This window comes from Aegilops tauschii, chromosome 3, assembly GCF_002575655.3.
Source record: "Aegilops tauschii subsp. strangulata cultivar AL8/78 chromosome 3, Aet v6.0, whole genome shotgun sequence".
In the NCBI taxonomy this organism is placed as follows: domain Eukaryota; kingdom Viridiplantae; phylum Streptophyta; class Magnoliopsida; order Poales; family Poaceae; genus Aegilops; species Aegilops tauschii.
In genome coordinates this window covers 390,253,670-390,272,045 of record NC_053037.3, presented here as the reverse complement: position 1 = coordinate 390,272,045, position 18,376 = coordinate 390,253,670, and the positions used below count along the sequence as shown (strand labels likewise).

The 18,376-nt window shown below is 49.6% G+C and overlaps 1 pseudogene; it reads right to left on the bottom strand.

Moving 5' to 3' along the window:
- Positions 1–4,244: 4,244 nt before the first annotated feature.
- On the bottom strand, positions 4,245–13,345 carry LOC109768620 (uncharacterized; annotated as a pseudogene).
- Between the last annotated feature and the right edge of the window lie 5,031 nt (positions 13,346–18,376).

Sequence of the window (18,376 nt, the reverse complement as noted above, 5' to 3'; positions counted from 1 at the left end):
GAGGTCTGGTCGCTACACGTCTATGCCGGAGCTGATCTCTTTATCGCCGCTACCCAGGCCACACAAATATATTATCTGCCTTACCCATGCCAGAAAGAGTACCTAAAGGGTTGGGAACTTGTGTGCAAGGTGTCTCCACATGGTAAGCTACCGGACCCGAACGATGATGATTACGACAACATAAACCCCATCACATACGAGGGAGTGTTCTTTCAAGAGCAACATGATGACGTGGTCTGAAACAAGGACGATGATGACTTGGGTTATGTTGACCTGGACCTAAATGATGACGACGCACAGACTGATGGTGAGGCAGTTGTGAATCAAAGAGACATAATTATGCTTGAAAAGTTAAATGAAGACGCTGACGATGAGGAAGAGCCTCCACCTCCGTCAGACAACGAAGATGATATGCGTGATAGTGATGATGAGACTGGTCGACAAATAGATTACAATAGTGATGATTCATATGGGTTCTAGAAAATGTAAGTTCTTTTAATGATGATTGAGGTAGATTACAATAGTATGCTTAATGTGCTCTTCTGTTATTAATGTTCTTTTCTGTATGCTTAATGTGCTCTTCTGTTATTAATGTTTTTTCTGTATGCTTGTTTATTTGATATCCTTACTAATTGTTTATTCTCTTCTCAATGCAGGTTTGCTAATCATGGGCAAGTCCAGCGGCGCCGGTTTCCTCAACAAATTCAAATCACTTACTCGGAGTGGACGAGCCCACAAGGTTCCCCCCGACTACGCGATGATGACACCTCACAGGGAGGTCGAGGGGTCGGGGGAGGAGACCCTAGAGGAGGAGGGGGTGGGGGGAGAGCCCCTAGAGGAGGAGGAAGTGGGGGGAGAGGCACCTGGGTCAAAAAACTCCGGGCCGTGTCCGAAATAGGGGGGGTCTTCTTCGATGCCCTCCTATACTGAGCCACCTTCCGAGTCTGAGGAGGAGGAGTATGTTCCTGATGGTGAGGAGGAGGAGGGTGAGGAGGAGGAGGCCGAGGAGGAGGAGTGCGAGGAGGAGGGTGAGGAGGAGGAGGGCGAGGATGGTGGTGGAGTGGAGGTTGACCCCGAGTTGCGGGGTGACTTGTCGTCGGGTGCTCCGAAGGGGTGGCTGCGTGGTATTGCTGGAGTACCTACACCACCTTCTATCGAGGCGCACAAGTGGCTCATTGAACCTACGGGGACAGAGTAAGTGCCTCACAATCATATTTTTAACACATGACCACATTTTCTTATTGTACACATGCCAAATCTTTGATTCTTTTGCAGGAACTAGATTCTTCACGGAAAGGGCCGTAAACTGAACGGCCTTATCACTACCCTGTTGAAGGAGTATTGGCTGGGCCTATTCTGCCCGCGGCCAGATAGGGACCCGGATCTGCGGGTTTTGGCCACGAGCTAGGCCCACTACGAGGCTTCTAGCCACGCGGAGTACGGGACGACCGCTAAGGCCGTGATCACCAAATTTTGGGTAAGTTCTCTTCTGAATCACTTGTCTTTAGTTTCGTTCATAGTTTATCATTGAATCATTCAACTCATGCCTTGTTTGCTTCTGGTTTTATGCATGATTGCAAGAACTCTATAGAGTTATTGACGAGCACAAGGCCAGAGCCGACGTGATCTTGCTGGCGTCTGCAAAGAAGAAAGCTCGTCAGTTGCAGTATGAGGTGCACTGGGTTGCTGTCTCGCACTACTACCACACCTACCTTCATTAAAAGATGAGCAAAACGGAAGCGCAGAAGCAACGACTTACCTTGAACAAGGAGCAGTTCATGAGGGTAACTATTACTGACTTTTCATTCCAACATATAAGCAGTCAATTTAATTGTTTCGTGCTCACATGTCAGGCTTCCATTTTTTAGGTTATTCCTCCTTGGTGCTATGGAAAAGATGATGGATGGGCGAGTTTGGTGGATAGGTGGCTCGGTGAAGATGCAGAGTTTGCTACCAAGAGCAGCAAGGCCCGGGCTAACCGTGGAAAAGACGGGACACACGGCCAAGGAAACAGGAATCACTGGGGCTTCAAGGCCATGAAGGTATATGTATATGCATGATGCATTTTTGTTCTTCTTTTTACCGTTATGTTCTTATGTATGGCTAGCTTCTGTTTGACGTTGCAGGAGGACAAGTTGAAGAGGCCGCTCTCAAACATGGAGTCGTGGAAGATGGCCCGTGAGCGGAGTGATCGCAAGGCCGTCGAGAGCGAGTACTACGGCAAGACCGAGGAGCACCTGTAGTCTTACACTCAGCAGTTTGAGAGGTTGCATCTGCCTGGTCCGGATGTTCTTGGCGTCGTCCAGTCTCAGATCGACGAGACGGCGGTGGTGGCCATCCAGCCGAAGTCCCATGGCTGCTACCCGTGTTTCGATGGCTTGATCACTCCTTCGATCTCGTACACATGGCTTCGGGCTACCAACCCGAGCCCGTTAGAGAGTACGGGGCGTTCGCAGCCTCCCATAGCCCGCCAGCATGTTGCAAGTACTTCCCCCCTTATCTTCTTTTTCTCTAACTTTCTCAGTTTATTTTCAGCACTGCCCACTTAGCAACAACCTAAATTTTGTAGGCATATAAGGCCTTTGTCGAGCATAGGAATCTTGAGGTGCAGGAGTACTTGCAATGAGTGAAGGCAAACGATGATTACAACCGTCAAATGATGACGGTTAGTTTTGCCCTCTTAAAACCAAGTTAAAATTTGCACTTTTATTCCTTCTGACCTTCTAGCTTGCTTGTTTAACTAACATCCAGGCTATGTTGGCATCTTGGACTAACCGTACGGATCCACCACAAATGGGACCCCAACCACCACCTGCCGGAGAACCCCCACACGTCCCACGTTCGATGAATGGTGGCACTAGACAGCGACACTCCGGTTAGTACATTTGCCTAACTAATGACAAATTAGTTCTCGTTCATTCAACACTATCATATCATATTTACCCTTAGAATCTCTTCTCAAACATGTAGGGGACCGGTGGCTCGACTCCTGCCTCACTCCGATCTGGCAAAGTGGTGCTGGTCTTGGCGGTGTCGGTCTTGTCGGTGGTGGTTTTGGCGGTGGTGGTCTTGGCGGTGGCGGTCTTGGCGGTGGTGGTCTTGCCTGAGGTCGAAGATGATACCAGTCCCTGTGGCCGTCGTGCCATACTTATCATGTTCCTACTTCTTAGTTTCTTTAGATAACGATGATGATGTTCCATGTCTTGCAATACTTATGTTCTTGAAGTTTCGACGATGATGATCTTTAGCTGATGAACTTGAGTACCTTTAGATGATTATGATGATATTCAGTATCTTTAGATGATGAACTTGATGATGATCTGTCATATTTCTGTGTATATATGCATACTGTCGCATTTTGTGCTTTTGAATGCTGTCAAATGGATGAAAAGAGAGAAAACAGAGAAAACAAAAAAAAACAGAACAGATCGCCGTCGGCATAGACATGCCCAGGAGCGCCCAGCGGCCGCCACGTGGCAGAGATATGCCAATGGCTAGATGAAAATCTATGCCGACGGCTAGGCCGTCGGCATGGTTGGCTAGCGTCTTTGACGACGCCGTCCGTTGTCGTCTGGTGAAAATCAGCGCCGACGGTGTTTCTATGCCGACGGCCGTACGGACGCCGTCGGCTTATATGCCTATGTCAATGGCTTTTCTATGCCGACGGTCTAACACAACTACGCAGACGTTATCTACGTCGATGGTGGACGTCGGCATAGAGGTAGACCGACGGCCGGTGGCCGTTGGCATAGCCTGTTAGTCCGGTAGTGCGTATAACACAGGTATTGCGTTCAATGTTTATTCTACCTATCTATCCATGCCATTAATCCTGCTTCCCTGCCATTGTTTTTCTGATGACTACCTGAGGAGAGATGACTAGACACTTCCCTGCCACTAATCCTGAAACAATATATAGTGACTAGACATGGGGATCTTAGACTCTTAGTTGTGAAAGAGTGATCATGGCAGTTAGATACAGGATTATCTATTATTTGGAGGAAAAAATTGAATAAACACCTCTTTAGTTGCAACACCTTTTGTAATCCCTGTCAATCGTGATATTACAAGCCGCAAAAGTACAACACTTCTAGTTCTTGAAAAATGTGACCATCCCTCGGTTCAGGTTCAAGAAAATTGCAAAAGGGAACCAACTTCTTTTTATTCCTCTTCGTAGTGCCACATATCACAGCAGCTTACATCAAGAGTACACAGCAATGGCTTGCATAAAACAAGCAAAACACCTCTTACATCCAGAACACTACAGGAGAAAAGGACAGGATATGCTTAGACACTACACAAGAGTTAGAGCAGTGGCGCGTGGTTTGCAGCTCTCCCCTGTGATCATACTTAAGCCCAAACGTGCTCATATTTTTTTCAAAAAGAGGGATCTCCCCGGCCTCTGCATCAGAGTGATGCATACGGCCATCTTATTAATGAAATAAAAGGTTCCAACAAGGTTCCAAAGTCTTCGACTGAAAAGTAATAAAAAGACAGCTCACACAGAGCTAAAGAGGCTAGACACACAGACTAGACAAGATAAGACGCCACAACCGGCTGGCTAAAGATAGATAGGTTAACTAATTGCCTATCCTATTACATGACCGCCATCCAAACCGGTTGAAGATATCCCGAGCTACCATCTCCCAGCGGATAGATCCAGTAACCAAATGCTCCCTGGCCTCCATCGGAGTGAGTAGCGACCATGAACGGATCACGGCCGTGGCTCGGAAAATAACCTGTAAAAAGTGAATACGTGATGTTCTGTTAAAAACCAAATCATTTCTGCAAGTCCAGATAGTCCACAACAAAGCGCAAACTCCAACACGAATATGTCTCGCTAATTCAGGCTCAATCCCAGTGAGCCATGTCCCAAATAACGTAGTGACAGAATCCGGTGGAGTAATATTAAAAGCAATGTGAACCGTCCGCCAAAGTACTCTGGCAAACGGGCAATCAAAAAAGAGATGTTTGATCGTCTCGTCCCGATCACAGAAGCTACACCTCGTAGGTCCTGTCCAATTACGCTTAATCAAGTTATCCTTGGTTAAAATAACCTGTTTATGGACAAACCACATAAACACTTTTATTTTCAAGGGAACTTTGACATCCCAAACATGCTTGGAGGTAGGAATGGAGCTCGAATTAATTACATCAATATACATTGATTTAACCGTGAATACTCCAGACCTAGTCAGATTCCAGCGTAATTCATCGGGTTGTTGAGAAAGATGGACATCCATTAGTCTCCGAACTAGACAGAGCCAATCTTCCCAACGATTGCCCACTAACGACCGTCTGAACTGAATATTAAGGGGGATGGATTGAAACACCGTAGCAACGAACACCTCACGTCGTTGAACAATGCGATATAAAGACGGATATTGAATGGCCAAGGGTGTCTCGCCGAGCCAAGTATCCTCCCAGAAGCGTGTATTAGCGCCGTTGCCAATAACAACCTTTGTCCTATTAAACAAAGATTGTTTGACTTTCATCAGGTCTTTCCAGAAAGGCGAGTCAGTTGGCCTGACTGTGACCTGGGACAAGGACTTTGTCTGTAGGTACTTGCTGCGAAGGATTTGGGCCCACATGGCATCAGTCTCAAAAGAAAGCTTCCACAGCCACTTGCTAAGAAGGCATCTGTTCTTAACTTCAAGATTCTCAATACCAAGACCCCCTTGGTCTTTCGGTCTACAGATGATATCCCATTTTGCAAGTCTGTATTTTCTTTTAAGATCATCACCCTGCCAAAAGAAACGCGATCGATAAAAGTCCAGTCTTTTCCTAACACCGACTGGGACTTGAAAGAACGATAAGAGAAACATAGGCATACTCGTGAGCACCGAATTAATCAGAATTAATCGGCCTCCATATGACATGAGCTTGCCCTTCCAGCAACTCAGTTTCTTCTCAAACCGGTCTTCGATGCACTTCCATTCTCTATTGGTCAGCTTTCTATGGTGGATTGGAATACCTAGGTAAGAGAAAGGTAATTCCCCCAAGTCGCACCCAAACAATTGCCTATAAGCCTCCTGTCCGTCTTTGGCTCTACCAAAGCAGAACAACTCGCTCTTATGAAAGTTAATTTTTAACCCGGTCAATTGTTCGAAGAGGCATAACACCAGCTTCATATTTCTCGCCTTGGCCAGGTCATGCTCCATAAAGATGATTGTATCATCAGCGTACTGAAGGATGGATACACCTCCATCAACCAGATGAGGTACCAAGCCACCCACTTGACCATTCTCCTTAGCCCTTCCTATCAAGATGGCTAACATATCAACCACAATGTTAAACAAGATAGGGGACATCGGATCTCCTTGTCTAAGGCCTTTATGTGTCTGGAAGTAATGACCAATATCGTCATTCACTTTAATTCCCACACTCCCTTTTTGCGTAAATGATTCAACCCGGCGTCGCCAGGCTTCATCAAAACCTTTCATACGCAATGCCTGTTGGAGAAATGGCCATTTAACCTTATCGTACGCTTTCTCGAAATCCACCTTAAAAATGACACCATCTAACTTCTTGGAGTGGATTTCATGGAGCGTTTCATGAAGGACGACCACCCCTTCAAGGATGTTTCTGTCCGGCATGAAGGCAGTTTGGGAGTGCTGCACCACAGAATGCGCAATCTGTGTGAGCCTATTAGTCCCGACCTTGGTGAATATTTTAAAACTAACATTGAGTAGGCAGATCGGCCTGAACTGCTCAATTCTCACAGCATCCGTCTTCTTAGGAAGCAGTGTGATAGTTCCAAAATTCAAGTGAAATAATTGAAGCTGTCCAGAGAACAGATCCTGAAACATAGGTAGCAAATCCCCCTTAATAATATGCCAGCACTTCTTGTAGAACTCCACCGGAAATCCATCCGGTCCGGGAGCCTTATTATTTTTCAACTGTGCTATAGCATCAAACACCTCCTTCTCCGAAAACGGGGCAACCAGAATATCATTTTCAGCAGCCGAAAGTTGAGGCACATCCTCAGTTCTGGACTCATGGAGAGATACACAACTATCCTCCGGAGGTCCAAATAACTGCCTATAATATTCGGTTATATATGTTTTTAGGTTATCCTGTCCTAAAATAGTGCCCTCATCTTGTTCAAGTTGGAATATTCTCTTCTTTCTGTGCTTACCATTAGAAATCAGATGAAAGAATTGAGTATTTGCGTCCCCTTGGACCACTTTGCGAACCTTAGCCCGCAAAGCCCACTTCAATTCTTCTTCACGGAGAAGTTCTTTCAACCTCTTCTCTGCTTCAGTTTTAACCTGGAGCTCAACAGGCATCAAAATCGTGGATTCGGCCTTGACGTCCAGATTCTGTATAAGAGAGAGGAGCCTGTCCTTCTCAATCTTATATACCCCACTAAGGTGCTTAGCCCAACCCCGTAAGAAGCTTCTCAAACTCCTAATCTTATTTTGCCAACGCTCGACCGCGGTCCTACCGCCTACACCCTTCGCCCATTCCCGAGCGATCAGGTCTAGGAACCCTTCGCGTTCGAACCAGGCCATCTCAAAAGAAAAGGTGTTTTTATTTCCCACGTGGTTCGGCTCCCCTGAGTCAACGAACAGGGGTGTGTGATCGGAAAAACCCCGTGAAAGAGCTTGAACCGTCACAAGCGGGAACTTCTGTTCCCACTCCACACTCGCAAGAACGCGATCAAGCTTTTCGTACGTCGGGTTGGGTAAAGAGTTAGCCTAGGTGAACTTTCTACCAGAAAGCTGTATCTCCCTCAGATCCAGGCTTTCAATAATAGTATTGAACATGAACGACCATCTGCCGTCAAAGTTATCATTATTCTTCTCCTCTCTCCTCCTAATGATGTTGAAATCTCCCCCAACTAAGATTGGAAGCTGCTCGGACCCACAAATCCGAACAAGATCCGCTAAAAAATCTGGTTTAAGCTCGGGCTGTGCGGCACCATAAACCGCCACCAACGCCCAGTTGAAACCATCAACCTTAGACCTGACTCGAAACTTAACCGCGAAGTCTCCCATGACTACACTCCGGACTTCAAGCGAATCGCATCTCACACCCAGCAAGATACCACCCGATCTTCCTCGCGGAGGGAGGCAATGCCAATCAAAATCAACACCACCCGCAAGAGAGGAAAGGAACTGGGGCGCAAAGTTGTCTCTACCAGTTTCCGATAGAGCAATAAAATCTAAACGATGCTCCAGAGATGCCTCAGCAAGAAACCTTCTTTTAGCCAAGTCTTTCAGACCTCTGCTATTCCAAAAGATTCCTTTCATCACTCATCATGAAATTTTTTAGTAGTCCGAATCCTAGCACTCCTACGAACTGCAGAATCGGGGTAAATTTTCCGTTTCCACTTACGCTTGGGTTTGCTAGGTCCTGACTCCCGATCCTCATAACCGGGCTCATCGGAACAAACAACTGCATTCTCTATGGGCATATCATCGTCCTCTGACTCATGATTGGATGGTGCTAAATCCACACACATATTGTTGAGCACTCTAACCCCTAATGCATCAATCTCATTGTCATTCATGGGTTTAACCGCTGCAAGATTACGAATAGTTTCTAAGGCACGCTCCACCTCCAAATCTAACAAATCATTCACCGAACTAGAAATCTCACTATCTGTAGCCCCGAGAGAAACTCCCAATTGGTTTGCATTATTTATAAGCTCCTCATTAGAAAAATGCAATAAAGAGTTAGATATGTTGACGGACATACCAGTAGAGATTGCAGCATCCTGAAGCTTAGCCACCCTCATGGCACATCGCTGCTGAATGTCGTCCACTTCCGACTGTGTCTGGAGACGGGCACTCACCCGTCGTCCCTCAGACATCGGATCCGGTAACCCACCGAACGCAATCACCTCCTCCCGAGAAATCATGGTCGGAGTAAGGCCTCCTGCCCCACCCCAACCGCCAGGCCGGTCCATCTGGAGGGACTGGCTCTCCCCACGGGACTGCACCGGTGGCGAACGGGGGGACGGGAGTGCCAGGGTCGCCTGCCCTAACTCCCCCCCCCATGACCGCAGAAGCCACCAACATGGGCGCCTTAGGAGAAGGAGGCCCCGAGGCCACCTGCCCTAAGCCCCCCCCAAAGGCACCGACGCCACCAGCAGAGAGGAGCAGGCGACGGGAGAGGAGGTATCCGTGGCCACCTGCCTCAGACCCCCTCCCAACGCAGAGAAGGACACGGGAGCCACCTGCCCCGAGTCCCCTACCTCAGCCGGAGAAGAGCGACCGGAGGCCGCCTGCCCCGGGGCCCCTCCCGACAACCCATCCACAACCACTAGCGCCACGCCCTGAGAATGGACAACGTGCTGAGCAGGAGAGAGAGTGGCCACCTGCCGACTCACCTTTACCCCTCCGCTGCCCGAGATCGACGACACCTCAGTAACCACAGGCATAGAACAGACAGTATCCTCAAACCCCAAAGCGGGCAACGCAAGCTCAAAAGCCTCGTCGGACTCGACCCGATCACTCCACAGCCTCGGGGGTGCAGAAGCGGGCTCAAAAGACCCAAATCTCAATGATGTCACAGGCAGTGAGGAGGGTGGCTCCGCTCCCTTCTCGGTCATCGCAGTGTCGGGCCCCGGTCCCTTGGACATCTGTCGTCCAGAATCCTCGACCGTCGGCTCCCTCGCTCCTGCGCTGCCGTCACCCTCGTGCATATCCACATCGGACCCGTGAGTCGCCGCAACCAAAAGGCTCTCATCCTCAAACTCAATAACCAAATCATAGATCCTGCCTCGATAAGCCCACTTAACCACTTCCGGCACATACTCAACGTTCAGAATACTAACCAGAACCCGAGCAATCCCATGAGCTCTGGTGAATGCCATATCCACTCGCTCAGGCTTCCCAATCAAAATACCCAAGATGGCCACAATGCGAGCATCCTGCAAAGGCTTGGATGGGGCCCCGGAAAAACGCAACCACGCCTGAGTAAGCGGCGCACCCTGAGGCTCCACCAGCTTCCACTCCTGGAACTCAAGGATGCCATCAGTTCCCGGTACATTACACATCCCAAAACTCAGCAACCTCTGCAGGTCCTCAACCGAAGGAAACTCAACTCTGAACATCTTATCATCGAGACTGACGAGGTCCCACTGGAAGTCCCCAGGGACAAGCTCCCGAAGCCTCTGCACGATCTGCATCTCAGAGCCCTCCCCTCTGGCGACCTTAACAATCCCCGTAGTCATGCTCGGGGTCTCATCAGTAACCTCTCGCTCATACGGAGACTCAAAAAACGTGAGCTCAGCACAGTAAACGCCATACATCATAAGTGACGGTGCCTGCTCTCGCAGAATCGGGCAGTCCCCGGAATCATGTGCCGGCTTGCCGCAGGTGTCGGATAGCCGAGCCACACACTCCGCAATGAAGTGGCCCTTGTCGCCACAACGATAGCAAAGCATATTTTCCTTCTTACGCGCCCATTTGGACGCCCTATCTAACTCAGCCCTTTCCGTCGTTTCCGCAGACACATCAGTCATAACCTCATTCTCAGGGACCTGGACAGTAGCAAGAGCCGTAACCACCTCCATAGCATGACCGGTCAGAACTGGTTCCTTGGCAGCCCCGCTAACTGTCCCCTGCTCGACAACAACAGTAGGGGGTGGTTGACGAGGACGGTACCGGCCCCCTCGGCCTCCCCGACCCCCCCGATGGCCACGGTTACCACCGCGCTGCCGATTATCCGGACCAGACTGCCCCTCAACAAAGCCACCGGACGGACCCAAGAACGGTCTCTCAGCTGTACCATCGCTTTGCCAAGCGTAACCTCGACCTCCACCCGTTGACGAAGAACCGCGGTGTTGTCCAGTCCCAAAGACATCGTAGCCGTCATCCCCCCACTGACCCCAGGGCACAACCACAGAGCCACCACCGTTCTGCGGCGGCGGAGATGGGCGAGCAACGACGTGGGGAGGAGGGGCCGGCCTGGGCAGCGGAACCGACGACACCGGCGCCTTCGGGAGAGGAGCCCCCCGCCCGCAGCGGTCATCAAAGCCCCGTTGGCGGCCATCGGCCGGGGACCGGACGCCGGCCCGCCTCGCCCGCCCGCCGACGAGATGGGAGCCGGCGACTTCCCGGCGGGCGCCACACCAAAGCCCCCTGCCCCGCGTCCCGCCACAACCTTGGGGGGCACCACTCCTCCCCGGCCAGCCCCAGGCGCCGGCGCCGGCGACACACCCCGGCCACCACCTTGGCCCGGCGGCGGCGGCACAACAGCCCTCGCAGACCCGCTAGGTGCCGGCGGCCTCTTGCCCGGAGGAGGCGCACCGCCAGGAGCAGGCGGCCTCTTGCCCGGAGGAGGCGCACCGCCAGGAGCAGGCGGCCTCTTGCCCGGAGGAGGCGCACCGCCAGGAGCGGCCATCGCGCAGAGAGGAAGGATGCGGCGAGCCCGGCCCGGCCCCACCAAACGGCGATGTGGTGCCCGTCGCAACGAAACCCTAGGACTGCGCAGCGAAGGGGTGGGAGACGACGAACGTAGCGTGCATGCGCCCCCCTCGATCGTAGTAGTTGGACTCGGCTCTGGCTGGGCCTCATACCCACCGGAACTCGGCCCACTCATACCACTCGGCCCAACATCTTGCGGCCCGACTTGGCCCAGCAAAAATTTCAAACGCACCTTTCGAGCGTCTCTGATCTGGATCGCCGTGACCGGCTGCGACGCAGCCGCGATCACCTCCGGCGCCGATCGAGAGCTCGTCCGATGAGCAGCCTTCCGTCCCAACTGCTGTTTAGAAGCTACCACACCATGCTTCTTTTTCTTCCGCGAAACTCTCGTCCACCCATCCGAAGAAAAATAATCCGACAAAGTATGAGGCGGCAAAAATACCTTGGGAATAGGTCCTTTCCACGGCTTGATCTTCGTCGACGAGGATTTACCGTGTCCCTCCGTTTTCTGATCGAGAGCCTTCTTGACCTGTAGACCCTTAGACAGATCCCGTACCATGCCCGAAATGATCGCGTTGGGCTCGGTCTTGTCAGACAAAATGCATCCGCCCTCACCTTCTTCGTCCGCATCGGTATCATCCGCAAGCACCCAAAATCGTCCTCCGATGTTTGGCTTAGGTGCTGCATTCTCGGAGTCCGACGCGAGATCGACTAATTCAATCGACTCCTCCACAGGCGAACTCTCCTGCACACACTCGCGAACGACAATTTGAAAATCATCAATAGCAAAACACGCACCTGCTTGGATCTGTTCATCCACATCCAGATAGCGTCCCGCGAGAATGTCATGATCTCGATCTCGAACTGTCGTCCATCTAGATGCCGCATGGTAGTAAAGGAACCCATCTCTACCCGATCCAATCTTGTGGTCATCGCTGAATTGGATCCTCCATCTGATAGGGACCAAGAGAGAAGCCTGAATCACCGCATCATCCTCCGATCCGGCCGGCCCCCTCCGAACTGCCAGCGCGGCGGCGGCGGAACCACGGTCTCCAGGACCGGCGACGATGGAACCGGCCCCCCCTGAATTGCCAGCGCCGCCGGCGGTAGAACCGCGGTCACCAGTACCGGCGGCGGTGGATCTGGAGGCCGCTGCATTTCCGGCGTCATTTCCGACTGATTGGTTTGCTACAAAAAGGAATTCCCAAAAAACGTGCTCATATGGAGCACGCAACAATCGAAGACGCATGTAGGCTTCACTCCCTCGCGCTGCACACAATCGACAAGGCAAAAGTTGTTGTTGCCCATGTACGCGAGAGTGGCCCTTGTTGCTGCCAGTCGCCGCTCCGGGATTTTGAGGAACAACTTCTCCTTCACCATCTTCCAATCCGGCTGCACAGCACTTTCGCGGCTGCGGGAGGCGACTTCACAGGCACAAATGTACCCGTCTTTACAGAGCCCAATCCATGCATCTAGCTCGCTGTCGTAGCCCCTAGAAAGGTAGCGCCCATTCCCCGTGCCACCTCCACTCAGAACGCTTGGTGTCGAATGAGAAGGTACCCTTTGGAACATGTTGATAATGTCTGTCGTGTGCAGACATGAATATGGTGTGCCCGTCCGGGTGCAGCGCGTAAGAGGAAATTATGTCATCCCTGGTAAATGGCGGTGGCGAACGGCACACTTTTCCAGGACCAATCCATGGCTGGCCGTGGATCCCACATCTCATCGCTTCCCGTGGCTGCCCATGACATGGCCTCAAAAGAGTGCTGCTCGCCGGCATGGCGAGATGTCAATGCATACAACGCATCACCAGCGGCCACAGAGATGTCAATGCCACCAAGCAGTGACCGTGGTAGGCTTGGCCCGATGGTGATTCCCGCTATCTCGGTGTCATATACGAGGGTGGGGGTCTGCGGACAGCGTGGGTTGGTGGCGATGAAGATGCTGTTACCGAAGGCTGGGAAGCTCATGTCAAGATTGCCTATTGGCACGGGAAACCGGAGGACGGGAGGGTCTGGGAACCCAACCGGCACGTCCAGGGAACGTCCAGGGCTCCCCTCCCGTCCAGGGCGTTTGAAAAATGTCCGTGATGAAAAACATATGCACTTTTAAGAAAGTACATGATTTCTATATAAATTTAGTATTTATAAATACTGGTGAATATTTAAATAAATATTTATAATTTTAAAAATGGGAATGAATTTTAAAAAATAGATCCTTTTTAAAAAGGTGTTGATTTTTTAAATGTTTATCTCATATATAAAATACAGAAATAGACAATAAAAACTAATAATAAGAACACGAAAAACAACATAAATTTCGTATAAACAAAATCAGTGGAAAATTGTTAGCAAAAACAATGAAACCAAAGCACCCCGCAGGTGTCACGCACGTCCCCGCTATTCCCCATGCTATGTAGGGAATAATATTTGCCTTGATCTTCTAAGCATTACTGTCACACGGATTTCTTGTCCTTTGCTCCTAGCAAAGTACTAGCGGGTAGTGTTGTGAACATGTGTTATCTGTGTAGGTCTTCGGATCATGTTGTTTGGATCTTTATTAATTAATCATAAAACTAGTTTTTACAAATAACGACCTATAGAATAGGCCCAAATGAATCTCACCAATTTCCTACGTAGGCACCGTCTTCTCTCCTGCGCACCGGGTGGAGTTTTGCTTAACAGGGAAATTGTCCCCGCTGTCCCATTTGTTTGGATATTTATCCATTTTCCAAAAGTGTTTTGACCTAGACAACAAGTAAGGAAACAGGGTTGCTTCATTCTTCGAGTATATCGTTAGTAAAAAGGCGAGAGCCGGCAAAAATCGATCGAAATATCTAATTGAAAGTGTCAATTTGTGGAGCCATCACTTGCCATTCTTCGGAAGTAGGAAGTAATTTCACTCCCCCCCCCCCACCCTAGAAAAGGGGTTATACCATACATCTTACTACCAGGGAAAGGGTGAAGTATAAGTTTCATTCAACCCTTGGTTTAGATGTCACTCCAAAGATGGGTTGTTCCATTTAATTTCATTTTTAAGGGCAGTTGAGTAACTTAGTTAATAACTATGTTCAACTCCTCTGCGTTTGCCATAGCTGTTGACTTGGATGGCACTCCAAAGTTGTGTTGTTCGGTTCAACTTTTTAGGGCAATCGAGTAATTTAGTTATTTGTCTAATCTCTAAGCTCCGATCCGCTCCTCTGCATATGTCATACGCCAACCACCGTGAACTGTCACTAAGATAGTGCGACCTCAGTGGTTCGTCGGCATTGACATCTCCTGGGCGCTCCTGGAGATGTTCGAAGCGCACACCATCCTACATGAACTCGACGTGTGCATGCAGGTGTTAGGACGGGGAGAAGTATGGAGCTAGCCCCATAGTTCGTGTTTTATGAGACAAAAGGACATAGGCTCGGAGTTAAATTAATGACGCCCTTATACAAGAACAAATACGAGAACCACCAAACACAAGACAACACAACCCGCCACAACAGACAGATACATAGTGTTGTGGGGAATAGCAGATGAACACTACAGCCGACTACATGTAAACAATATGTATAAGTTGTTTTTGGCTCGGAGCAACCATCTTATCCTCTCCCTCCCTCGTCGCGCCCGTGGGCGATGGGGAGGATCCCCCGCTGCCGCCGCTCGCAGCTCCCTTCCCGGCCCTCCTCCTCCTCGCCGCCGCCAGGGGACGCGGCTGGGCGAAGCCCAGCTGGCGTCGGCGGTGGAGGGACCTCTCGCCCCCTCGCGCAGGGGCAGCGGTGCGGGCCGGCGCCGCTGGGTCGGGACTCCGCGCGGTTGCAGGGCGCGGTGGCGCAGTAGAGGCCTCTCCGACGGTGGCGCTTGGGGCTTTGGGCGGCGTGGCTGGCTGCAAAGTGGGGGGGGGGGGGCGTGCCTGCGGCTGTGGCGGCCTTAGATCTGGCGGTTGGCGGTGAAGGAAATATGCCCTAGAGGCAATAATGAAGTTATTATTTATTTCCTTATATCATGATAAATGTTTATTATTCATACTAGAATTGTATTAACCGGAAACATAATACATGTGTGAATACATAGACAAACAGAGTGTCACTAGTATGGCTCTACTTGACTAGCTCGTTGATCAAAGATGGTTATGTTTCCTAGCCATAGACATGAGTTGTCATTTGATTAACGGGATCACATTATTAGGAGAATGATGTGATTGACCTGACCCATTCCGTTAGCTTAGCACTTGATCGTTTAGTATTCTGCTATTGCTTTCTTCATGACTTATACATGTTCCTATGACTATGAGATTATGCAACTCCCGTTTACCGGAGGAACACTTTGTGTGCTACCAAATGTCACAACGTAACTGGGTGATTATAAAGGTGCTCTACAGGTGTTTCCAAAGGTACTTGTTGGGTTGGCATATTTCGAGATTAGGATTTGTCACTCCGATTGTCGCAGAGGTATCGCTGGGCCCACTCGGTAATACACATCACTATAAGCCTTGCAAGCATTGTGACTAATGAGTTAGTTGCGGGATGATGTGTTATGGAACGAGTAAAGAGACTTGCCGGTAACGAGATTGAACTAGGTATTGAAGATACCGATGATCGAATCTCGGGCAAGTAACATACCGATGACAAAGGGAACAACGTATGTTGTTATGCGGTCTGACTGATAAAGATCTTCGTAGAATATGTGGGAGCCAATATGAGCATCCAGGTTCCGCTATTGGTTATTGACCGGAGAATTTTCTCGGTCATGTCTACATAGTTCTCGAACCCGTAGGGTCCGCACGCTTAAAGTTCGGTGACGATTTGTATTATGATTTATGTAATTTGATGTACCTAAGGTAGTTCGGAGTCCTGGATGAGATCGGGGACATGACGAGGAGTCTCGAAATGGTCGAGACGTAAAGATCGATATATTGGACAACTATATTCGGACATCGGAAAGGTTCCGAGTGATTCGGGTATTTTCGGAGTACCGGGGAGTTACGGGAATTCACCGGGAGAAGTATTGGGCCTTATTGGGCCATACGGAATAGAGGAGAGAGGCCAAAAGGAAGGAGGCGCGCGCCTCCCCTCTGGTCCGAATTGGACAAGGGGTGCAGCCCCCTTTTCCTTCTCCCTCTCCCCCTCTTTCCTTCTCTCCTACTCCGAAAAGGAAAGGGGAATCCTACTAGGACTTGGGAGTCCTAGTAGGACTCCCCACACTTGGCGCGCCCCCTCTAGGGCCGGCCTCTCCCTCCCTCCTTTATATACGGGGGCAGGGGGGCACCCCATGGACACACAAGTTGATCTATTGATCTCTCCCAGCCGTGTGCGGTGCCCCCCTCCACCATACTCCACCTCGATCATATCATAGCGGTGCTTAGGCGAAGCCCTGCGTCGGTAGCAACATCATCACCGTCATCACGCCGTCGTGCTGATGGAACTCTCCCGTGAAGCTCTGCTGGATTGGAGTTCGCGGGACGTCATCGAGCTGAACGTGTGCTGAACTCGGAGGTGCCGTACATTCGGTATTTGGATCGGTCGGATCATGAAGACGTACGACTACATCAACCGCATTGTGCTAACACTTCCGCTTTCGGTCTACGAGGGTACGTGGACACACTCTCCCCTCTCGTTGCTATGCATCACCATGATCCTGTGTGTGCGTAGGAATTTTTTTGAAATTACTACGTTTCCCAACAGCGGCATCCGAGCCAGGTTTCTGCTTAGATGTTATATGCACGAGTAGAACACAAGTGAGTTGTGGACGATACAAGTCATACTGCTTACCAGCATGTCATACTTTGGTTCGGCGGTATTGTTGGATGAAGCGGCCCGGACCGACATTAAGCGTACGCTTACGCGAGACTGGTTCTACCGATGTGCTTTGCACACAGGTGGCTGGCGGGTGTCAGTTTCTCCAACTTTAGTTGAATCGAGTGTGGCTACGCCCGGTCCTTGTGAAGGTTAAAACAACACTAACTTGACGAAATATCGTAGTGGTTTTTATGCGTAGGTAAGAACGGTTCTTGCTAAGCCCGTAGCAGCCACGTAAAACTTGCAACAACAAAGTAGAGGACGTCTAACTTGTTTTTGCAGGGCATGTTGTGATGTGATATGGTCAAGACGTGATGAGATATAAGTTGTTGTATGAGATGATCATGTTTTTTTGAAGTTATCGGCAACTGGCAGAAGCCTTATGGTTGTCTCTTTATTGCATAAGATGCAAGCGCCAAATAATTTCTTTACTTTATCGCTATGCGATAGCAATATTTGCAAGAGCAAATAGTTGGCGAGACGACCATGTGACGACACATTGATATAGATCAAGATGATGGAGATCATGGTGTCATGCCGGTGACGATGGTGATCATGACGGTGCTTCGGAGATGGAGATCACAAGCACAAGATGATGATGGCCATATCATATCACTTATATTGTTTTCATGTGATGTTTATCTTTTATGCATCTTATTTTGCTTAGATCGACGGTAGCATTATAAGATGATCTCTCACTAAATTTCAAGGTATAAGAGTTCTCCCTGAGTATGCACCGCTGTGAAAGTTCTTCGTGCTGAGGCACCACATGATGATCGGGTGTGATAGGCTCTACGTTCAAATACAACGGGTGCAAAACAGTTGCACACGCGGAATACTCAGGTTAAACTTGACGAGCCTAGCATATGCAGATATGGCCTCGGAACACTGAGATCGAAAGATCGAGCGTGAATCATATAGCAGATATGATCAACATAGTGATATTCACCATTATACTACTCCATCTCACGTGATGATCGGACATGGTTTAGTTGATATGGATCACGTGATCACTTAGAGGATTAGAGGGATGTCTATCTAAGTGGGAGTTCTTAAGTAATATGATTAATTGAACTTAAATTTATCATGAACTTAGTACCTGATAGTATTTTGCAAATAATGTTGTAGATCAATAGCTCGCATTGTTGCTTCCCTATGTTTATTTTGATATGTTCCTAGAGAAAAACTATGTTGAAAGATGTTAGTAGCAATGATG